Source organism: Fopius arisanus, unplaced genomic scaffold, assembly GCF_000806365.1.
Source record: "Fopius arisanus strain USDA-PBARC FA_bdor unplaced genomic scaffold, ASM80636v1 scaffold00050, whole genome shotgun sequence".
Lineage (NCBI taxonomy): Eukaryota > Metazoa > Arthropoda > Insecta > Hymenoptera > Braconidae > Fopius > Fopius arisanus.
Genome location: NW_011887789.1, coordinates 261,413 through 283,956, shown reverse-complemented (window position 1 = coordinate 283,956; position 22,544 = coordinate 261,413). Strand labels below are relative to the sequence as shown.

Below are 22,544 nucleotides of genomic sequence, written 5' to 3'. Positions count from 1 at the left end.
TTTGTCGCTGATTGAATGAATATGAAATGATAAAAAATAAAAAAGTTAATTAACGACAGGGTGATAAATCCAGTATTCCCCGTGCGTGAATTCGTAGACAATAAAATTCGAATCGGGGAATTTTTTTTTCCGTTGTTCCTTCGTGGATCTTTCATCCAATGACCGAATTCATCTTTACGGACCGTTCATTCTCGAGTGGTAAATGAGTGAAAGACATCGCACGTGTGCTCAAAAGTTGAATTTCAATTCGTAACGGTGTTTACGCGAATTTCGGGGACGATGAAATTTGCAATTCAGAGTTTGACCACGTGGACAGCTCCTGATGTACCCGACACTGATCGTGCAATTAAAAAAATTAAGATAATGAGACAATCCGCACTAGTTATTGCACTAAAAAAATTCCCACAATAACCGCAAGAAAACTGACGGCCGAAAATCGCAAATTCACTCCGATGAAATCCATTTTCATCGTAGAATTTCAATTAGAACTTCGGTTTAAAAAATTACTCTCGTTTTTATGTATAAAATGGTTCCCCCAGGAGTCAATGGGGTCTTCAACTCCGAGGATTGACATTAGCTACTGCAATTGCAAAAGTGATTCTGCACTTTTCATTCCATCTCGTATTTTTTGCTCATTAATACTCCCGACATCATCTGTTTCTCATAGAAATCATTATCGTAATTAGTCGATCAATAATATGAATGATTATAGAAGACAACTCCCACCGATTTTCCAGATTCTCTGAACACCAAATAAATAAATTTCCACATTTTCCAAAATACCAAAAGTGCAATAAAATATTAACGATCAAAACAAAGATAAAAAAAATGATTTTGACATTTCGCGGTGAAGGAAATTACTCTGGAAATATGTCGATTGGCTGAAAAAATCTCCTCACGCAACTGACCTTTAACTTCGTCTACTTGAGGATGAGCTAACGAAGTCATTAAACGCATCTCAATTTTCTGCAATAAAAAATTCTCATACAGCACGTAGTGATACGATTGGACTGATTATTTAGTCTTGGTTCGCACGGAGAAAAATATTTATTTGTGTATGCGATAATAATATTTTTGAGATGACATTCGGAAGCGGATCGCTGATTTATTACCAATAAATAACAATAAATAATGAAAGCAGTCCGCAGACTTCTTTTACCGCAGATATTGCAAGAGGTAATCAGTCGTAATGATCGACAAAGTAAATTCCTCATTTGCGAATAATTGGACGATTGTTTTGAATTAATCCACCATCTGATGGATATCGAGCAGTAAAAATTGCGTCGATTGGGTCATCAGCTGTTGATTGAATCACGAACATTCCAATGTTCATTGCAAAATCCAATGCCCTGAAACCGCTGGTCTGTTCCTATCCGCCAATTAATTGAATTCTAACGAAGCTACTCGGCTCGTTCAAGTCCAATATTACCAGGAGATCGAGCATCTTAAATTGGATCTTGAATTCCCTCGAGCGAATTCGACATTATCCAGGGACGAAATACCAGATGGATAAATCCATGGCAAATGGTTACAAAAATTAACTCTAACGCAACTTAAAAAATAAGACACGTTTGCGGTATACACTTTAATATGTCTTCAAGGTCAATATGTGTACGGTCGTGTTGTGAAATTATTATTGCACAATATTATCGCATTTCAACCTATTCGTTTTTAAATTGCATTATGGGGAATTGTGTGCCTTAATCTTTCATGATTTTCAGAAATATTTCGATACAGAGACAATTTTATTGTTGATTATTACCATAATTATAGAATTTATAGTCCCCATATACAGGAGTTATTAACAAATGGATTTTTTTTTCAATGGCATAATTTACCTAGTCATAAATAATTTTTCAAGTCACCTTCTTGCCCTGTGGAATAACCTTACGGTTCACATCCTGGCAGTTGGATTTATACTGTACGATTTAGTGGGACAGATAGAGAGAAATAATAATAGCCCCTGGAGCAGGATCAAGCAACACGAGTGGTCGATGCAGATGGTGAATAAAAAAAAATGGAGAAAAAATTAAATGTATTAAATGCACTTTCCATGGAGTTCAGCATTGAGTGGTTTGCAAACGCTCACGTGGAGCTCCGCGTGATATCGTGGGAGGCCTTTGGAAAGGGAATCTGGTCCTGTTTTTGATATCAAAAGCTCCATTATCATTTCCAATTGCTTCATGAATATATTAATTGGAATTTAGTCGTGATCCTTTCGAATTAGCGTAATGACAGATTTTCTCGCGGCGATTGCGCACGTAAAATCGGAAATAATCCATTGAATTTGTGTCATTGTCTAATTAGTGAACGTTATCCTATCGTTTATTGGGCTGTCGACATTATGTGATAATTCAGAATAATTATTGGTTGAATTTTCCACGTTTTCACCGTTTTTAGTGCAATATGCGCGAAAAATAGAATTACCAGAATTTTCTTGTGGCTTTGTCCTCAAAAATATTAATAAAAAATTGAAAATTTGTTAACATTTCAAGTGTAATATTCCAGGAGTGGAGGCATTGGATCTTGGATCGGTTCCCTCAGTTAATACCGAACACACTAGGTACAATTCACATACACACGAAGAAATCTGTTGTATTCGTACCGGCTGATACGGTGAAAGCTGATATTTTGTAATAGTCGGGCTGCAATTCCGTTCCATTCCATTCCGCAGTTGCTCTTGTCGGGAGACCACTATTATATGTGTCTCGTCCCCGAGATTTTTTCAAAGTGATTCATTTTTTTTATCCCCAGAATGCAATTGCTCGCGGATGCTAAATCCAAACGGAGGCGCACCCTGGATTCTTATTGCCTTGGAGCTGTCACGCTCTATTTTGATGAGAATTTAGATGTTCCAGTTTTATGGCCCCAGAGGTGAAATAATACCAGCCACAAACACCCGAGGAATTAATTACCAGCGTAAAAAATATATTTGAGACATTATCTCAATCCTCAATTAATTTTCACTCGATTAATCGATCATGAAAATTTTCTGTCATTTTTTTTTCATTATTATAAGCGATCGTTAAATTGATTGGCATTTTCAATAGAATGGATATTGGCGAAATCGTCGACGTAATTTTTATTATTTTTATTATTTCTTTTGGAAAATTGCAGTTACCAAATGTTGAAATAACCAATTGTTCAATTTGCGGGAAAGCAACAGAAATATCAGGAAAAAATGATAAAGAGTGTAAAGTGAACCCGGAAAATAGTCACCTGAACTTTCACTATCTTCAATTAAATTAGCTGTCGTACGGAGCGGAAAATTTAAATCCCCATGACTATTCAAGGCGTCAATTAATTTTTCATTAACAACCTGAAAATAAATTTAATATAAATGTACTCTTCTTGAAAGCCTCGATCTGTTCTCGTTTCCACTCATTCTCATTTCCGTTAATTTTCACCTCTTCGATTTCTAAAAAATAAATGAAAAAAAAAATAATGATAAATAACGCTTTTTTATTGCATGTTAATGAAAAATAACAAAGGAAGCTGTGAAATTAGATACGATTGAATAAAATTCTGAGATAGAAAAGAAATTCAGGCTAATCTTGCGGACAAAGAAATGAGATTTGAAATTGATTTAACGTATCACTTCAATTATCTGCGACTAGACTAGACGGATGAGCTTGAGATGATAGATTAAATATTAATGTGAGAATAATAAAGGCGCGCCTAAAATTCCTCACCATCACTATCACAAAGCTATCATAAATAACTCACGACACCATTCACATCTTCTCCACTTGCATTGGATTTCGTTTCACTTTTCTCTCCATTCAACCTGATCACATGATTTTCTTCAACTACTTTGTGCTAGGGGAAACACGGTTTTTTTTTTCATTTGTAATACGAATCCGGTAATTACAGACTCAAGATGCTCGAGAGTGCAGTAGGAAACGAGAATTTATGGGGTTTTATTGGTGTCAGATGCTGTGTACTTTACTATTATACAGCTTGCGGCTGTTTGGAGCAATGTACGCTCCTGGAAAATTATCTTATATATGTTCTATCAATTAAAAACTTAGTCCGAGTCTTGTAAAGACTGTGCCACCAATGCGTACAACGCGTAATGACAACAGGATTTTTTTTGAGCTTGAACAAAGAAACTCTAGGTTGGAAACGAGTTCTGAAGAGAATGATTCAATTACACCATTTTTTTTCAATCAGGTTTCAGTCGATATCTGGGGATCAAAAGGGAGTTGTGTAATTTTTTAACTCAAAAGGTTTTTCGATTGAGAGGAAACCTCACTTCTGCCTCTTTATGACCATGGAATCACAATGAAGTTGATTTTTTTTTTGAATTGTCGAAAATCCATTATGCAATTTAATTGAATTTTTAATTGCATGAATTGAACTTCAATTTCAATTTACAACCCTTCATAAAATTGGGTTTTTAATGTGGAATTGTAATTGTTTTTCAATGAGGTTTGGAATTATTATAATTTCTCACGTCAATCCCATCGTGGGGTTGTAGAACATCTGTAATAAAAAACCTGTATTTTTCCTGAAAGAAATTGCCTTCCTGGGACTTGAGATTCTCTTGGGAAAAATATTGAGAGAAAATGATGAATGAGTAGAATAATCGTCACCCATAAATGTTAAACGCACGCCATTAAAGGTGACGTACATTTTTTTTGTCAACATAATTAGGTGTATGACAGAATTTCGAGGTACAAATCGTAAGTCGATATTGCCCCGAAGTAGAATAACCGGCCGTTAGCTTCCGCGTGCGCATTCGATTATCCATCGAACTATTCCTCCTTATTAACTTGAATCTTGTTGAGCATTCACCACTCGAGTAATACCATATTGAGACTGAAAAACTGGCCGTGAGTATATATCTAATCGTGATATGAGCCCGAGGGTAACTTTTCATTTTGTTCACCGCCACCATTAAAGATTATCTCTCCAACTTCCGGCTCCAGAGGTATCCCGGCATTTCCATTTCAACACCAGGAACTGCTAAATTAATTGATTGTTTTAAAGTGTCGTTTGAAATTTTACACCTGGCTATCAGTACTTGACGGTGAAACTCCTGAATTCAAAGGAATTTCCAAATTTATCCTTCTTTCACCGGAAACATGTTGGATTTTTATTTTATTTTCAGAAACACTTGTCGTCATGTATTTTCAATGTTGTGAACTTTTTAGATATTTTATGCAATCTGTTATGGGTAAAATGATCTATTTATTTTAGATTTAGTTTAGAGAGTTTTCCAGATAGGAAAGAATAAAAATATCTCGTTATATGCGAGATTTTCGTGCAACAAAAATTGCGAAAATTGCATAGCCCAGTGGTTTATAGCACGGCGTGACATAAATTGAATAATTGGAAAGTTTTCAGTGAATTGGAAATAATTGTGGGGGTTTAATGAAGGTTCTAATGGCACCTCTAATTGTTAAATATTCTACACGCAACAAAAAATATTAGAATACTCGAGTATCCTTGACTGCACGAGCAGACATTTTTCTTGTCAATTTTCCTAGTAAAATCCCGGAGATTAATGACAGGTGGAATTTCCACCCAAGGTCCAGGAAATGATTAAAAAATTACCTGCTCCATCCAGCCTCTTATAATTTCAGGAAAAAAAAATTGGTGGAATAATAATACAGTTCAATTCAATTCAATTGAACGTGTGGCATCACAAAGATCATGAAATAATTTCTACTTGAATCCGACTAAATTTTCTCCTTAATCCGAGTCAGTCTAATTATCAATCGGTGAATTATGATACTGATTACCAAATAATCAATCTTCACACGTTCATCAGAATTCTCGATTGCCAATTGACAGTAGCTGGTAACATATCAACACCGATGATGTAACAAGCGTAAAAAAAATAATCGACATGCAGTGGAACATTGTCATGTCTCGCGAGGAATGTTTCTGCGTTCATTGAATTACATGTTGATGTTTATGGTTAGAGTAGTTATGATTCATTTGCGAGTGGAGGATTTGAGTGAAGTATTTTGCAAGATTAGTCGGATAGTTTGTCTCGGGATTTGTTTTATGGGACAGTCGATTGGTGGGAACTGAATAGACAATGGTCAGGCATGAGGGACTTGAGGTGATTTTCGGATGAGAATGGAGGATTAAATAGACTGTATGTGGATGGCACATAGTCATGCAAATTGACGTTCAGCTTCCGTGGAGCGAATAGAGTTCTTCATTTTTAAACTATTTTCTTCGTACGTTCTCCGGTTGTGGTGTGAATTTTAGGTCGTGTCCTTCATACGGTAATTCGGATGCCGTCGGTGACACTAATTACCCGCACTCTACCAATTTTATTTTTGAAAGGAACTCGTAGTGGGGAGAGGCAAAATGGAACGTCTTCAATTGTCAATTATTATTTTAATTTTTCAGTGGAAGTATAACCTTCAGTCTGAATTTGTAATTTTTTTTTTTATAATATCGATTAATTAGTGGATCAATTTTCCCAGTGCGGAATGTCTGTTAATTTATCCTATGAGTCATTCACCATCTGCATAACGTATGATCGATAAGTCTAATCGATAATCAATGTATCTCAGTTATCGATTTATCGCGAGTGAAAGGCTGCATTTTAAAATGCCACCGCGCTTTCTCTGCAGCGCGGGGAAAAGTCACTTGACAAACCAATCAATTCGGAAAGAATGATCTTGATGACAGAACCAAAGACATTCCATTCCAATAGAACGAGACATTTCTCCGGATGTCGATTCTGGTGAATAACGGAAGAGAAGTCCAGATCGCTTCACTCCACAGAAGATTTATCCTGCGAAACTAATTGAATGTTCTAGTCACGGTATACGACACCGTGTCAGATAATTTTTCAATAAAAGTTTAAAATTCCCGCGATTTCTCAATTTTTTTTTTTAAGTTGAATGAATTTTTTATTAATTTGTTTCAATAATTCAAAGTGAATATTTTTTTTGAAGAAATGAATTTTTGGAGGGATTTTTCATTTTCACTCAGCACAAAGTGCCTGAAGAACCGTTACGAAAATAATATAGAACGTCATCGTGTGCCTTGACGTTTTGCCAACGGCGGAACACATTCGTGATACCTCAGTACGTCGTATCCTCGAAGTACCGGTAACTAGGATTTTAATAACATCTACTGTTACACGCTCGTCACCAAGTGTCCCACCGATTGCATAAACTAATTGCATCAGGCCGCGACTACCTGGGACTTCGTGACTAACGGTAAATATGTCATTTAGAAACCCTACGGATTATCAAATTGCATGAAATATCTGACTGGTTACTTCTTGTTCCAGGAATGAAAATGAAACCGAGCCGGTCTTCACGAAGCCAAAAATATATTAATAATTGCCCTTGAATTTTCTACTACACAGGTATAAAAAATATAAATTTTATGGGCTGCAGTGCAATTTACCTGCATTTTGATAATTATTTATTTACTTGAGGAGATTTTTAATTGTCAATGATTTTCAAGAGCTCCAATTTCTACGAATTAAATCCCGAATTTCGAAAAAATTAATTCAAACGTCGACATAGAGCTATCCTAATTTACTCAGAATTCCCGATTTCCATTTGTTTGGTAAAATTTTCAATCTTTAACGGCGAAGATGAGAATTAATGTGCCGGAATTTCAATTAAAAATGTTTAATTGTATATTTGAAATTCGGTAATATGTATCCACGGGAGAACTATTTATAAAAATTTTGACCACACACATTTTTTCTCTTCTGCGACAACTTTTCTCGTATTTCCGCCGATTCCGACGGCTCATAAATCAAATAAGAAATAATCTTGAAATGCGGCTTTTAGAGACGACCAGTCGTTAGACGAATCTAAAAGTTCTCGCCGCGGTATTTTTCCCCAAATTGTTATGGATATTTTTCTCACGATGATGTATAGATGATGATTCATCAATGAATTACATTATTCAAAAATTGATGTGATGGGATTGTCGACCTGTCCAATGGTCCACCATCTGCGCAGTTCCCGATAAGGTCGCATCAAATCGGCAGCACGTGTTTATCTGAAACTGAGATCCATATTTCGGTAATTGTTCATCTCGGCGACTTTTACGACATCATTATCATTTTCAGGGGTTTAAAAAAGTCGTTGGATTGTCTCTAAGGCGAGGGCCTCATTTGAATTTCGATCTGACGATCCGCCGCTAAACGATTTTCTCCTTCTTTCTCTCCTTGACAAGAGTTCCACTGAAGATTCAAGGTGATCTCTAATGGAAAATGCCAAATCTGAAATAATTTAAGATGATTAATTACTGGTATTTCAGATTTATCGTAATTGTTTACACAACTCATTTAAAGAAACTGGATTTTCGGTGTTTGTATGAAATCATAAAGACGGTTTTTAGAAAATTAAATTGAAATTACCTCACGATGGACTTTGGGGAGTTGATTTCCTAAACAGGTCAAGAGTGCAGCCCACATGAGCTGTCAACCTAAAAACCGAAATAATCGGTATGAGTGTACGTGCGGTATTGGTATGCGGGTATCGCTTATGGTGGCATTGAAATCTCCGGATCGCCGCAACTCTCCCGGTGGGAATGAATGAGAGATGAAGCAAAAGATAATGAAAAAAAATAAAATCTCAATTGAATTTTCTTCATCACTTCCGATTGTTATCTTTTCCAAGTTGGAGCTCGCCTCGGTCTCTGATGTTGCAACGGGGGAATTGAAATCACCAGCAAGTAGAGCGTAAAGTTGATTTCTCGGTGGAAGGAAGAATTATGAAATTGTCTTAACAAAATTACCTCGCCAATTAGCGAATCAAAGCTAATTATGAAGGAGTGACATCGGATTGTTGATGAACAGACGAGATGAATTTTCAGTGTTCCGAGAATTGACGTACGCGGAAAAATTAATTGGAGATCTTTTGTTTTTTTTTTTGAGCAACTGAAGAATTCAATTATGAAATTTATTTTCCGGTGTCGGGAGTCCATCAAATACCCGAGAAAAAAAAAATTGTAATCGGAATATTTTTTCGAAATTTTCAAAAAATTTCTGGAAAACTTCTGCAAATTTTTTTTTATGAAACAAAAAAAAATTGGAGAACAAAACAAATTGAACACAAATTCACGTTCAGAATCCAAAAAAATCAGTGCATCATGACGTGAATATAAAAAAAAATAGAGCAGCGTGAAAAAATTTTTGCGCAGAAAAATCGAAGAGAACAGCAACGAAAATGACCCAGTAATTCCAACAATCGATGATTGATGATAAAATGGTTAATGGAAGTCATTCGATGCCCACACGTGAAAAAGTATAAAGTGCGTGGAATTTAATTAGTAATCGAGTCACGGTCAGAGTGAAATTGTCGCTGTCGACGGAATTGCGAAAGTGTAGTTTGTATTTCGTGGGAGCATTTGAGGTACACCATTTGCTCACAAAGTCCACGGGGTAGATGCGTTCTAGTTTGATACGGGTCAAGGTCATCTTGGCTCTGATTGCGTGGGGGGGAGGGAGGGGATTTTAGCGGGGGCCTCGAGACTTCTTAGAAATCGCGAAATCAATCTCACCAACGGGAATAAATCATTGACCAGGGGATTCTCATGGATCCGAGGCTCAAGACCATTTTTCAAGGCTGCAGGAGTCATGGGAAAAATGTGATTCAAGTAAAGTTTACACTCGTATCATCCGCTTCTGAATGATCTTATCGTCGTTGAGGCTTGACGGCTCCTCCGAGAAGTAAATCGATATTATGTTTTATCGTGAATACTTTCGGGCATGAGAATTTTGAGAATTTTAATGATTTATGCTAATCCCTCTCGGCGAACTGAATAATGAGATGATGCGGATAATGACAACATGTGGGAATTATCCAGGGGGATCGTCATCGGGGATTTTGTTGCGGAAGTATCCGTTGCCTTTTTTTTTCATTCAAAAATTTTTTGAGATTCTCATTCATGGATTTTGCCACTGAACGGGACAGGGTCGAGTGCCTACGTCCATTTCTGGGAAATTTGATAAATGGTGGATCGGAAAAAATCACTTCCCACCCACAGGAAAAATTAATTTTCACTATTGGAAAATTTCATGAATGATGAATTTGGAAAAATCCATTTGCCACGCAGAGGAAAAATCAAGCATATCTTTTTCGCACCGATAAAGAGATGGGCTCATAACTAGACTAGGCTGAGTTACTGCTGATCAGTTTTTTGTTTAGAAATCATCAGGATGTGAGAATGATAATGGAATGGAAATGACTCATTCATGATGGAATTTTATTCTATTCTCTATCATGATTTTTCTATGAGAAGACAGAACTTGTACATCCTCAACCATAAATTCATTCTCATCGAGAAAAATAATCGTCGATGTTCCTCCAATCCCTTCCGCGACAAGATAATTCATTGAATTCTAATCGCCGAAAAAACCCAAATGCTCGGAAACCTCAGACAACTATTTCGTGAACGTTATGCGACCTCGTCATCGAATGTGGCAGCGATCATTCACGACGAAAAAAAAAAAATCGATTCAATATCAAAAAAGAAAAAAGTAATGACAAGTGTCTCCAGTAAAATGTCGGAAATGTTGTAACCAAAAAATAAAATGTGAGTTATTCACCGATCGGAGATCGGTAAGTGATCGAGAGAACTGGTGGTGTATCTTGATACGGGTCAAGGACATATCGAACTCGAATAAAATTGCGAAGGAATAAAAGTCGGTACTTTTTTACACTGTACCGGGTAACGCCTGCGTAACGATACAATCATTTATTTTTTTGTGAGACTCGAAGGCTCTTAAAGTCTGATGCATGGGACTTCCGGTTGGCCATCGAGCCGCTCATCCACGAAATCATTATTCATATTTTCTTCATCACTTCTTCATCTCACGAATTGATTTATTCCCAAAGAAATGCATTACCGATTTTTTTAATGAATAATTCCATTGAATTCCCACACGGTGCCTCAAGCTAAAGATAATGCAGTGATAAAGTGAGATCAATCGAATTTCCTTTTTTTCATAATTATCGATTTTTCAGAAGTCCCTTTGAATTTAATCAAACGATGAAATAAATTCAATAACTGGAAATTCCAAAAAATTTCCCGAATGGCCTCCAGTGGAAATTCACCGAGTATCAATTATCGATTGAAATCGATTAAAAAAAATCAATTGAAATGCACGATCAGTAGAAAATAATCAATCAAAATACAAAATGATTGGGACAGCAACGACAATTGCAGTGAGGTCGAAGTATTCCAGGTTACTTTGAAAGTTTAACACACAAAGATGGATTACGCTCGAGTGACTTTAGCCTCTCGATAAATTTCAACGGATATTACCGTAGTCGTATAAAACACAATGGTGGTTTTATAAGTGCCTGGTATTGCGAAAGTTTTTTGTGCCCAAGGAGGGTACACCCCCTCTCTCATTTGTTGCTGTGTACAACTTGTGCACAGACACGCCGGTGCATTCGTTACATTTCGCAAGTACTTGTGAACACACTGCCCTCCACTCCAGTGTACAAGTTGCAAATGGCAGGAGGAGGAATAAATATGCTGAAATCGACGGATGACTAACCTACCATAACGGATCTTGAGTATCCATCGAGAGTGAATCCTTAACACTTATCAATTCCATTATATTAATTATCTATTATCACTACACGTCATCGCGCTGTCACCATTTTTACTCTCCGCCATTTTTCATTTTTCATTTCTAAAATAATATATAGTCCTCATAATTGTGGAATTCGTTGAAATTTCAGTGTCGACGTATCATAAAAATTTCCGAGAAATGCACCAGAGATTGCACTCGAAATATTTTGATAAAATATTTTTTAAATTTGATTGGGAAATTTTATGCTGCATTAAGCTGTAAAGTAAATCAAAGATGATAGGTTTAAATTCAGGTGTTACTGCTAATGTCTTCTTTCCAGTTTTCAACGAAAAAAAAAAAAGTTCGTTTTATAGTTTGTTTTTCCCGTGATTCTACGGGGAATCAAACACGTGATTTCAAGGTGATCGGCTGAATTTTCAGGGAAAGATTAATTGCACGGTGGGAAAGAACAAGAGTTCCCGAGGATTTCGGAGAAAGATTTTTTAATGGTCACGCGAGCGATGGGGGCTATTAATTTTTATGTGATTCCCACTAATGTTTGCTGATAGTTCTGTGGTTTCTGCACCGATGATGAATCGTCTGCGGTAGAAATTCAAATGGGGGGAAAAATACCTTGTCATAAATAAGATTTTAAAATGACACATTATCACATCATTTTATAGCCTTGCTTTTTTACCTCCGTCCAGGTGAGTGCTTTCAGTTTTGTTTTGTTCTATCCTAGTCTAAGGCGTTACGTTGACCTCGTTGAGGAGAGATTCTCCATTTGAAATATTACTGACGACGTAATCGTACCTAACCTACCACCACTCAAAATCTTATGCAACAGGGGCATAGTATTTTATTTTTCAGTTCGTAACCATTTGGAAAGGTCATGACTTCTGCAAGTAAATTGTAAAAACACGATGCACTCCACGGGAAATAATGAATAATTTTTATTTCCGCGATTCATTCATTCGGGCATTCAGCGGTTTAGAGGCAACATTAAATTTTCAGTCAATTTTCGAAATTTATTGACATTTCAGAATTTTCTGGCAGGAATTTTTTTATTTTTTATTTTTATTTTCAATTACTCTGAATTTAGGAGGGAAATCCCAGAAATTTTACGGAGCAGCTTGTCTTTTTTATTGAATATTGAAGATTTCTTGTCATTTATTCGTTTTGGTAACAATAGTCCGAAGATGCTGTGAACTTTCATCATCAATTCTGAAGAAAATCTTGAACTCAACGCAACTCTCGCACTTTCTAAAATTATCCTATTTCCTCACTTCATTAATGCCGAGGTAACGAGTTCTTCCTAGCGAATTCACCTGATTCAGACAATAAAAAATGTAAAAATCCACATAAATAATCTAAAACCTCAACTTTTCATCTGAATCATTTCATTAACCAAAAAATTTCGTCAACTGCATCTCGAGTGCCACAAAATGAATTACAAAAATAAAACAAAAAAATAGATGAGACGATAATTTCCTGATGTATATCTTCGTTCTGAAAAATTCGTGAGTGGAATTTCAATGGGCTGCACTTTCGTCGATTTCTCCGTTGGTGTCTCACTCGGGGCGAAAAATATTAGTAATATAATTCAGGATTCATTACCCCGTATTCCATACCCAAAATATAGCTGTCGAGGTGGTCTCAGCGATAAAGGATCCACTCCTCGAGGATTTATGTTTATCTCAACCGTAAAGAGGGAAAAGTTGTTATCCTTGCATCTGCCTCCCATATGCTTTGGACATTTACCCTGCAGCAACGTCCAATGGTTTGTCCAATGGTTCGTCCAATGGGCATTCCAGTTCATAGACACCATTGCCTCTCGACTCCACTTGACTTTCAGTTTTCATTCATAACCTGGAATTATTTATTACCCTTTTTTTTCTTCACCGATCCTGTGAGACCTTCAATCGTAAATTTCCTCTTAAATTGACGGAAGAATTTTCGATAACGAGATTGGCATTGAGGGATTCAACTATATGCAATTAAATTGCCGAGCCTAAAGTTCAATGTCCAAAATTCGAATATTCCATTGACTTTCTCACCATTTGCCTGGAAAAATAAGGAAGTTGTTATTTTTTAATGACAATATATTCTGAAATTTCAGCTCTGAGAACGGAGACGTAAATTTCTACCAGTGATTTATCAAGTGTCCATTATTTTTGTTGAATTGAGAGATGAAGGTGTGGGTCACACATCTTTTAAATTAGAATTGGACATATCTTTCTAATTTATTGACAAGATGATCGTAAATATATGACCAGTGACATTAGTGATAAATTCAGACATTTGAAATTTGATCTTTATTTTTTTATATTTCTTGTTACTCCTTCGATGATGTCCATGTGATTGTCGGTGTTGCGGATTTTTTAAGATAATTCATCAGTATGACTCAGCAGGAATATCTTAATAAGGACATTACTGACAATATTTTTGTGGACATTTTACTACTCGCCACCCCACCCACGTCTATTTACTATTTACTCCAAAGCCCAGTGAATCAGAGAATAACTTTTGTTACGACTTATTATTCATTGTTTTTCAAGCTACACGATTTTTAGAATGAGAACTTTAATTTCATACATTATACATCGAATGAATCACGAATTTCCATTTATTTTAGTACTTCCCATCAAATAATAAACCCGATAAATCGTCTTCAAATTTATCGAATAATTTCCGTTATTAGACCAGCAATATCTCCTGGAAATTTCCAAAGAACAATTTATAAAATTGAAGTTGTTAATAATTGTTAATAATTGTTATCTAAGATGAAATGGGTGTTGAAAAAAAATGTCAATTGAATCAAAAGAAAAAATTGTTGAATTGAAAATAGCTGCGCCATTCTGTGGTATTTATTCGTCTGAAAAATTGCTTCTAAAAAATATAATAAATAGTTTAATAAACTACAGGAGTGGGGGAGGAGGAGGGGGAGGTTGGTGCACGACGTGGCAAGTATGATACAATTCCATATATAAAATCCGAGGTCCCCCATTCACTTTTTAGCGATATAATGAACGAGCGTGAGAACAATTCGCATACTCTCACTTGTCGGTTAAAAGCGAATGCACGAGTTACTCGTGGACCCGAGTATCAAAAATATTCATTAATGTTTAATATGCCCCTGTCATCCCGAAAATCTCCAGCGAATCATCAACGGGTGATCCCGATCCGGGAAACAATTAATTACTCAAAAATAATTGAACAAAATTTGGACGCCGTTGGATTCTCTCGATCACCAATTCAATTATATGTGCGGCACATTTGAAAGAGATCCGCGCATAAATATTAAAATATTGAAATTAATGGAGTAGATTTAGATATATTTAGAGGTATAATTGAGGTAAAGCAGGTGAATGATTGGATATAACTCTATTTGGCAGGAAAACGTGACGGTCAATAAAAACAAACTATTTGTCCGATTAAGTCTCAATCCAAGCAGCTGATGTCATCGCAAGAGAAATTTCAGATTGATATATCGACTTTGACAAAATGGCCGGAAATCTACAAAGACTCATTGTGGATTTATTAACGTCATATTTTGCTAATTCTCACCTGCTCACCTTTTTTCCTCATTTCCCTTTGGTTTCCATTTGCACGTCGAGTGGAGTAAGACATCGATAAAAGATTTTGCGATAAAATATTGGGCGTTAAAAAAATTCACACTTTGAGGTGTTGATGGCTGGGTTTACAATCGCCAGGTGATTTTAATGGAGATTTTTGATAACAGGATTTAATCCGATAGCACTTTATTACGGCAATTTCAATTTAGAATTTAGAATACTCATTGTATTTATTTAACATATGAGAAGGAAAAATTGATGTGAATAACATTGATAAATAATTAATATGATAAGTACATAAATATATCATTATATTTTTTTTATAATCATATTCTAGGCTTCAATGATTTCCTGCCGTCGCTGAGAAAAAAAAAATGAGACTTGGTTTATCGATTGTAATTAGAGTGTAATTAGGGAGAAATTTCTGTTGAGTGATGTCTCACCTGGACACGAAAATTCCCGATCACAGGGAAAAATAAACAGAACAAATGCCGTTCGCGAGACAAAAAAAAATCTCGGCATTTTTTATAACCCACACCCGTCAGACTTTTAGTTCCCACTCTGATAGAATTCACCTTGAGCGGCAATTTTCTCCCATGAGAGCCTCTCTCTAGGCACGTGAATTCAACACTGAAAAATTCAGGTGGAATTAACGAGATATTGAAACGAGATTCGAGGTGAGGTCAACGTTCGAGCCACCGCGCCTCTTTCAGACCCGCGATATTTTTTTTTTTCGTTACAAATATTTCTTCTACCTTTATTATCGAGCCCCTGGCAAGTGGAATTTTTTTTCTTCACCTGTTGTTCCCAACGGTGTCACCAGCTTTGTCTTTCTCTAAACTACCGTGACTCATGGGGACCGGCAATTAATTAGATTGCCAAGTGAAGGTCATCGGGGGAGAATTGATATATAGACCACCATCTGGGTCATTAAGCCCTATCTTTTTTGCTAATCCTGCTAATTGACCTAGCCAATGGAGTTGATTGAATTATTCAGTTTCTGATGAACCATCCGCCACCTCAGTCACTCGAGTAATTTAATTCTTAGAGGAGGACTTCCTTGATTGATTGACGGCCGACTTTTTTTTCGTGGGAAATAATTATTCCCGCCGAGGCGAGAACCCTCAATTTTATCAATCCACTTTTTTTCTGGGTTCTTCGCGGGAAATATAACGGTATCGAGAATAACACGAATATATCTTCTAATGACGAGTGGATTACGGCCACTTGAACGGGAGAATAAAATCGAAAGATCGATACTAATTCGAAATAAAAAATTAATCCAAGTCTTTTCTACCTCAACCGTCGAAGAAGTTTATTTATAAAAATTGTAGGAATTTATACTCCGCCTCAAGGCTAAATTTTATTAGAATATTGATGAAATGTCATCATTATAATTTTTTATTGAATTTCATTAATTTTTATTTGACGTTTCACTGGTGACTAGTTTTGAAGAGGAAATTGAAGGGTTAATACCGGAGGCTGATAATCATTACTTGTCTGATATTTGATTGATATTTCGATACTGTCCGTGGGATTGACAACTCGTTGTCAATTTAATTGAGATATTTTCAGCGAAAAAGTCTTTAATTATCCAGCGAATTCCTCAGCTGCACGTGTCCTCACAATCGCGTTGTTTTTATGGATTAAATGATCAAGGTCTGACTTAAATAAGCGTCCGACTACTTGCATCACAGACTGGTTCTCCATTTTTACGGCTCCAGAGGAGACGATCAAATTTCATTCTCGCCCTCCCGGTGATACCAACTGCATTATATTCTCCTATCGTCATCATGAATATATTCCGTTAAAAATTTTTTTCCTCAATTTTCCTCGGAAATTGGGAAATTTTTCGGAAATTTTCATTCTCTTGGAATTCCACCTCAATTCCTGAATAAATATATCAAATTATGCTGTATGATAGATATTGCATTTTAAATAACAAATTTATAATGTTTATCATGAATTTTTGTAATGTATAGGGGCAATTCCGGAAAATTCTGGTAATTATTGAAATTTTTGACGCAGTCATGACTTCCCTGACGTAAGAAATGTAACGGTCAGGGTAATATCGAATATAATTCTCTCAGTCTCAGCTATATTTCATTCGTCCATTCATGAGAACGTAGTTAATGTCAATATTAACAAAATTCAAAAAGGAAATGGTCAAGTGATTTACGTCAAGTTATCTCCGACCAGTGATTATGAAATCATCTCTGAGATGAGTAATCCTGATCCGTCCAACGCCCAGATATTCTAAAACTCCATTAGAAGAAACCCCTCGGCTTGTCTCCAATCACTTGACTATTTTGTCACGTCCTCAATGAAAGAACTCACATACATATGGAATATCATTTTCAAAATGAGTGATAAATCTGCCATTCAAGTCGGAGTTATACTAGATCGTTTAAAATTCAAAGCTAACTCATTTGTATTTTCCACAGTCGAGATAAATCAATTCTTTTGAGACTCACGCACTTGAGCGTATGAATTACTGCCTAAGTCCACAAACAGGTATTTTTTATTGCTATACCGCTGTAATCCGCTTATTTTTCCCATGGAATTGAAGTTGAAGGGAGCGATAATTATTGAATGAATTTTTTTTTATTGAATACACTAATTTGTTTTGTGAGGCAAGAAGCTATATTTTCAAGATGACCCATGACGTCTTCAAGTAGTTGAAAAATTATTTGTTTTCAAATCCAAATAATTATTGAATTTTCAATATTTATTTATTGAATTTAAAACAGGATTAGTGTCATGAGTGTCCAATTAAATCTGACAAATGACATTTTATTTCGTCAGCGTTTAAGAATTTATTATTCCACGCATTATTGTTATTGTGAAGAAATAACATCTGAATTCTCAATTTATTTAATTTTCAACTCATTAATTTGTGTAATAACTCATTAATCATTATCGTTATTTCTGTCTGAAGACCGACTATGGTGTCGAGAAATCTCCGAACAATTATGCCGATAGATTTGTTAAATCCAGTGTGAAACAAACGCGTCGTAAAAGTCAGAAGGTAAACTGGTTCGCCTTGCAACAGAATCACCTGTTACAATCGATATTAGCCCGAAGCGAAGAACTTCAAGATAAAAATCCTCCATTTTCCCTTTGCATTGTCTCTCATAATAAACCAATGATAAATAATATTCAAAAACTGATGCATTGCGGAAATGTATGAATGTTGAATATATTCATCACGTGTGCAGAACAAAGCAATGATTTCTTAAAGAACCACCACCGCCATTGTTCGTCGTCTGCACACGAGACAATCATCAATAATCAATCATTTTTTTTTTGTGAGGTAAACGGCGATGAGTCCTTCGATTATTTCATCCCATGCAATATCTTAATGGACATTTTATGCAATGATGATCAAAATATAATTGGACTTATTGATGCATTATTAACATTTCCTCTTAATGTTAATACCGTTGTATCCGTTTGTATCTTCGTCAACAACTTTAATCACGGCATATGGTCATCATTAATTACGATCAGTAATTCCCTCATTAAGAAATTGTGTTGATCATGAAATTGTTGCTTATTTATTCGGATTTCCATCGAGATCCTTGTCCGGTGGAGCATTTTAAGTCTCCAGGAGGAAACTATTGTAATTGGTAATAATAATAATTGATTTATTTATTTTTAATATTTTTGGTTATCGGTTAATCATTCGTTTTCTCGATTCAAGTACTTTTAGTGGTAGGAAAATACTTGAGGGATCGCCAGCTCGCACTTTAATAAACCGCTGCCTTCCGGCCTGATCCTTGAACCGCGTCTGTTTGCCGTGGATCGACCAGAAAAATCCGTCAAGGTGACAAATTTTTTCAATACAACACCCAGACCAACGCATATCACACATGGGATTGTAATCCCCGTGAATGCCCGTTTGACCCTGACGATATGAGATGCGTGAGGCAGAGAAAAACACGCGGGTGAGACGTGTGCAGAAGCGGAGGTACTTGCTACATGTCAATGAAAACAAGAATATTTCTCGCGAAATCGTGGGAAAAATATTCAGCCAATTTTTCAAATCTCTTCTTCAACGAGTAACACCTGTCTACTAAATTGAGTGTAATTTCCCTGAAATACTAGACTAGTATGAATAATATTTTGCGATCCGATATGTTGGGTTAGCTACCGTATGTCCAATTACCACTAGATCAATCAAGAGGTGAGACCTATTAATCATTATTTTTTCTCAATCTCCTGTGGTTTCGTGAATTTTTGGAAAATTTTACTGAACAAACCAAAAAATTCCTCCACAAATAGTAGTAAAAAAAAGTAAAAAATTGAAACGGCATATTTTTCGCGCCAACTCTCTCACCGACTTCTCAGAAATTTATAAAAAAAATCTGGAAAACGAGAAGATATCGGCAATAACTCCGTAATTAACTGAAACTGGTGCAACGAGGCCTGTGGGTTGTTTGTAAATAATTCTGTCATGAAAAATGCCATGAAATTCCAGTTGGAAAGGTGTCAAATTCCAAAACCTGTCATTGCGTGACCTTCACTCCTGTCATCCAAACACTATCGTACATTGAGTAAACGAATAGATCATTAACGGAGACAGTGCGGTGGGACAAAAATAGTGAGTGTAAAGGTGTTTGTCAATTACTTGAAAATGAGAACATTGCTGATTACGACGTGTTCCATTAAAATGCTGAGAGAAAAAAAAAAGGCTAATGGGTGGAGTACGTGTGGTCGGACCTTCGCCACGTCTTGGCAGACAAAACTAACCTTGAGGTATGTCTCGCGTTTTTCTCGAGTGAAAGATCGATATATCCGGTTGTTGTTCCCAGTGGGGCACATGTTCTCTTGGGGGACAAAGTTGTCGTGGATTTGGAGTGACAGTTTTCCTTGCAAAATGGCAAAAATACTCCAGAGGCTTGAGGTAAACGCTTGAGGAACATAAGAATTTCGTGAAATTTCACAGTCATGATTAATTTCAAGTGAAAATGTCCACGGAATCTCTCATTTATCTATTATTATGTATATTTATCATATTTATTTATATTTATTTATATTTATTTATATGGGTTTTCAATGCAATATTATACTTCTTTAGCGGCAATTTCTGTAACAATTCTGGAATGTTTTTATGTATTCTGGCTTTACTTAAATTCCAAGGACTTTGATAAGTGGAGATTCAAGATACTATAAAAAAATTAATAGAATCTATAAATTGCCGTTAAATTATTCCACGGAAATTCAATGGATTTTGATATTGAATATTCATGGATTGGAGAATCTAATGAGATAGAAAATCCCCACTTTTATGCTATTCAGAATATGGAAATTACTGATAATTAACTGAAATTACTTATTTTCATTATTATTCAGAATTATCTGGAATTTTCAATAAAACTTTTAGTTATTTAAAATGATTTATTCGTATTTTCCCCAAATTTTTTTGGACGGTGTAATACAATCGCGCAGATATATAAATATTTACCGTACTTCCGAATCATGCAATTGTAATTATATCAATCACGCAATTACAATATTCCAATCTCCTGGGAATAAGGAAGTGCTCGTAGAAATTCCACCTCAACCCATCATTCGGACAAATTCCCAGGATAATTACAAATCGACTTGAGTGTAATTGTGAACACACTAATCAAAGACATGCCCTGTAATGACTTATCAACATGTCAACACAAAAAAAAACTGAAACGACACGTAACATTTTAATTACCTCACCAATTCCCCCAACGATCTCCAGAAAAACGTTAAGTCTGGAGGAGCTGATTTTTCCAGCACGCGATGACTCTCAACTCTTCAACATCAAGCTATTCATTACGTATACAGAAACATGAACATCATTCTCATAATAGACTTCCGGAGTGAGAGAACTTCCTCAAAGTGAGAGTCTCCAAAAAAGATCCACAATAATGAAACAAGTCTTGAAATCAAAAGTTGCGACACGCCATTCGCTTTTCTAAAAAAAAATATCAATTTTTTCTATCAATCGAATAAATGAGTAAATAAAATAACCCATCGTCCAATCATTGAATTTTTCAAGTCTTATGATAATTACCAACCCAAGAATGTAATGAAAAATTTCGATGATAAATTATTCCCCAATATTCCATGAATAATATCTGGATAATGTTTATGTAATTTTCCTCAGTACTGAGGTATTACTTTCGCTCACGGCACTAGCCGTGAAGAATTAAAACAGGTAAAGATGGAATTCCATCGGTTAGACATTATTTTATCCTAAATGTTGCGACTGAAGTGTCGGTCATTACGAAATTGTCAATAAAATCAGTTATTTCCACTTCTAGCGGATGAAAGAAAATTCGCTAGGAGTTCTCCAGAATTGAGAGTTTATTTTTATAACCGGTAATTGAAATTCGTCACGGATTAGCGTTATTTAAATTCAAATTTATTCACGTTTGAATAGACCACTGGCCCTAGAGACCCTCTTATCTTTTCTCGACTGTTACCTGAAATAAAAAAATAATGAAATATCGCTTGCACTAGTGCATTCAATTATCGATCTCGTTCGAAAGAGTCACTCAAAGAAAATGGCCTAGGTGTTGACGTCTCCATCAATCTCTGCATATTTATTCAGCGTCGATCTTGAGGCTATAAGCGACAGGACAAATTTGCTCTGAGGAAATATAACGAGAGGAGCAATTTGTTTATTTTTCATTCTTCAGTCACTTGAATTGAAGTGACATTGAAACCTATTTGCGAATGATCTGCGTGTCCTCGGGAATGACGAGGTGTGAAGATTATCAATCAACATGACAAGTGGCTGCCACGTGTTGGCGTTATTATGGGATTGAATTAATTAATATTTAGCGCACACGAAAATCAAAATTTCTTCATTATTAATGAGACCGTTTATTTTATCACCGAGAAAATTCCACTTGAAATTTCAAATGAAAAGTGAAAGAACTTGAAATTTCACTAGAGTGACAAGAAATTTACCAATTATCTAGACTCCATAAAAATATAAGATTAGTTCAGTTAATTATCTTAAACTGTCATCGGTAGAAACGATTTATTAATCAAAAGACAATCAAAATTGATAATGAAATGGATGACCTATTGCGACGACACCATTATTACAATGCTCATTAGATAAATTTTCCAGTTCTTCATTAATCTATGCAGAAGCACTCATTTAAATTCTCGCCTCTCCAATTAATTTCTGCCATAATCATCAGGAAAGTGAGAAAGTTCCCTAATCGTTCTCATTCACTCCTATGGACTGTTGAATTCCTTGTAAAGTAGAGATTGAAGCGGCTTCATGAAACCCAGAACCTGACTTATAAAAATATAAAAACATTATAAAGAAATCATAACTCAGGGGAAGATATCCTTGGCACGACTGGAACCTGTTGCCCTTTGCCTACCGCAACATCATCTGCCTCAATATTCATAATCCATCGCCAACAACTCCCGCCGATACTTCGAGAATT

General features: G+C 35.8%; 1 protein-coding gene across 1 annotated transcript in view; it reads left to right on the top strand.

Annotated features, from left to right (window-relative positions):
* Window positions 1-2,238: 2,238 nt before the first annotated feature.
* The window catches only part of sona (sol narae), a gene marked incomplete in the record, with an annotated part of 35,441 nt that continues 15,135 nt past the window's right edge, over window positions 2,239-22,544 (top strand). The window contains 1 exon segment of the mRNA XM_011306855.1: window positions 2,239-2,563.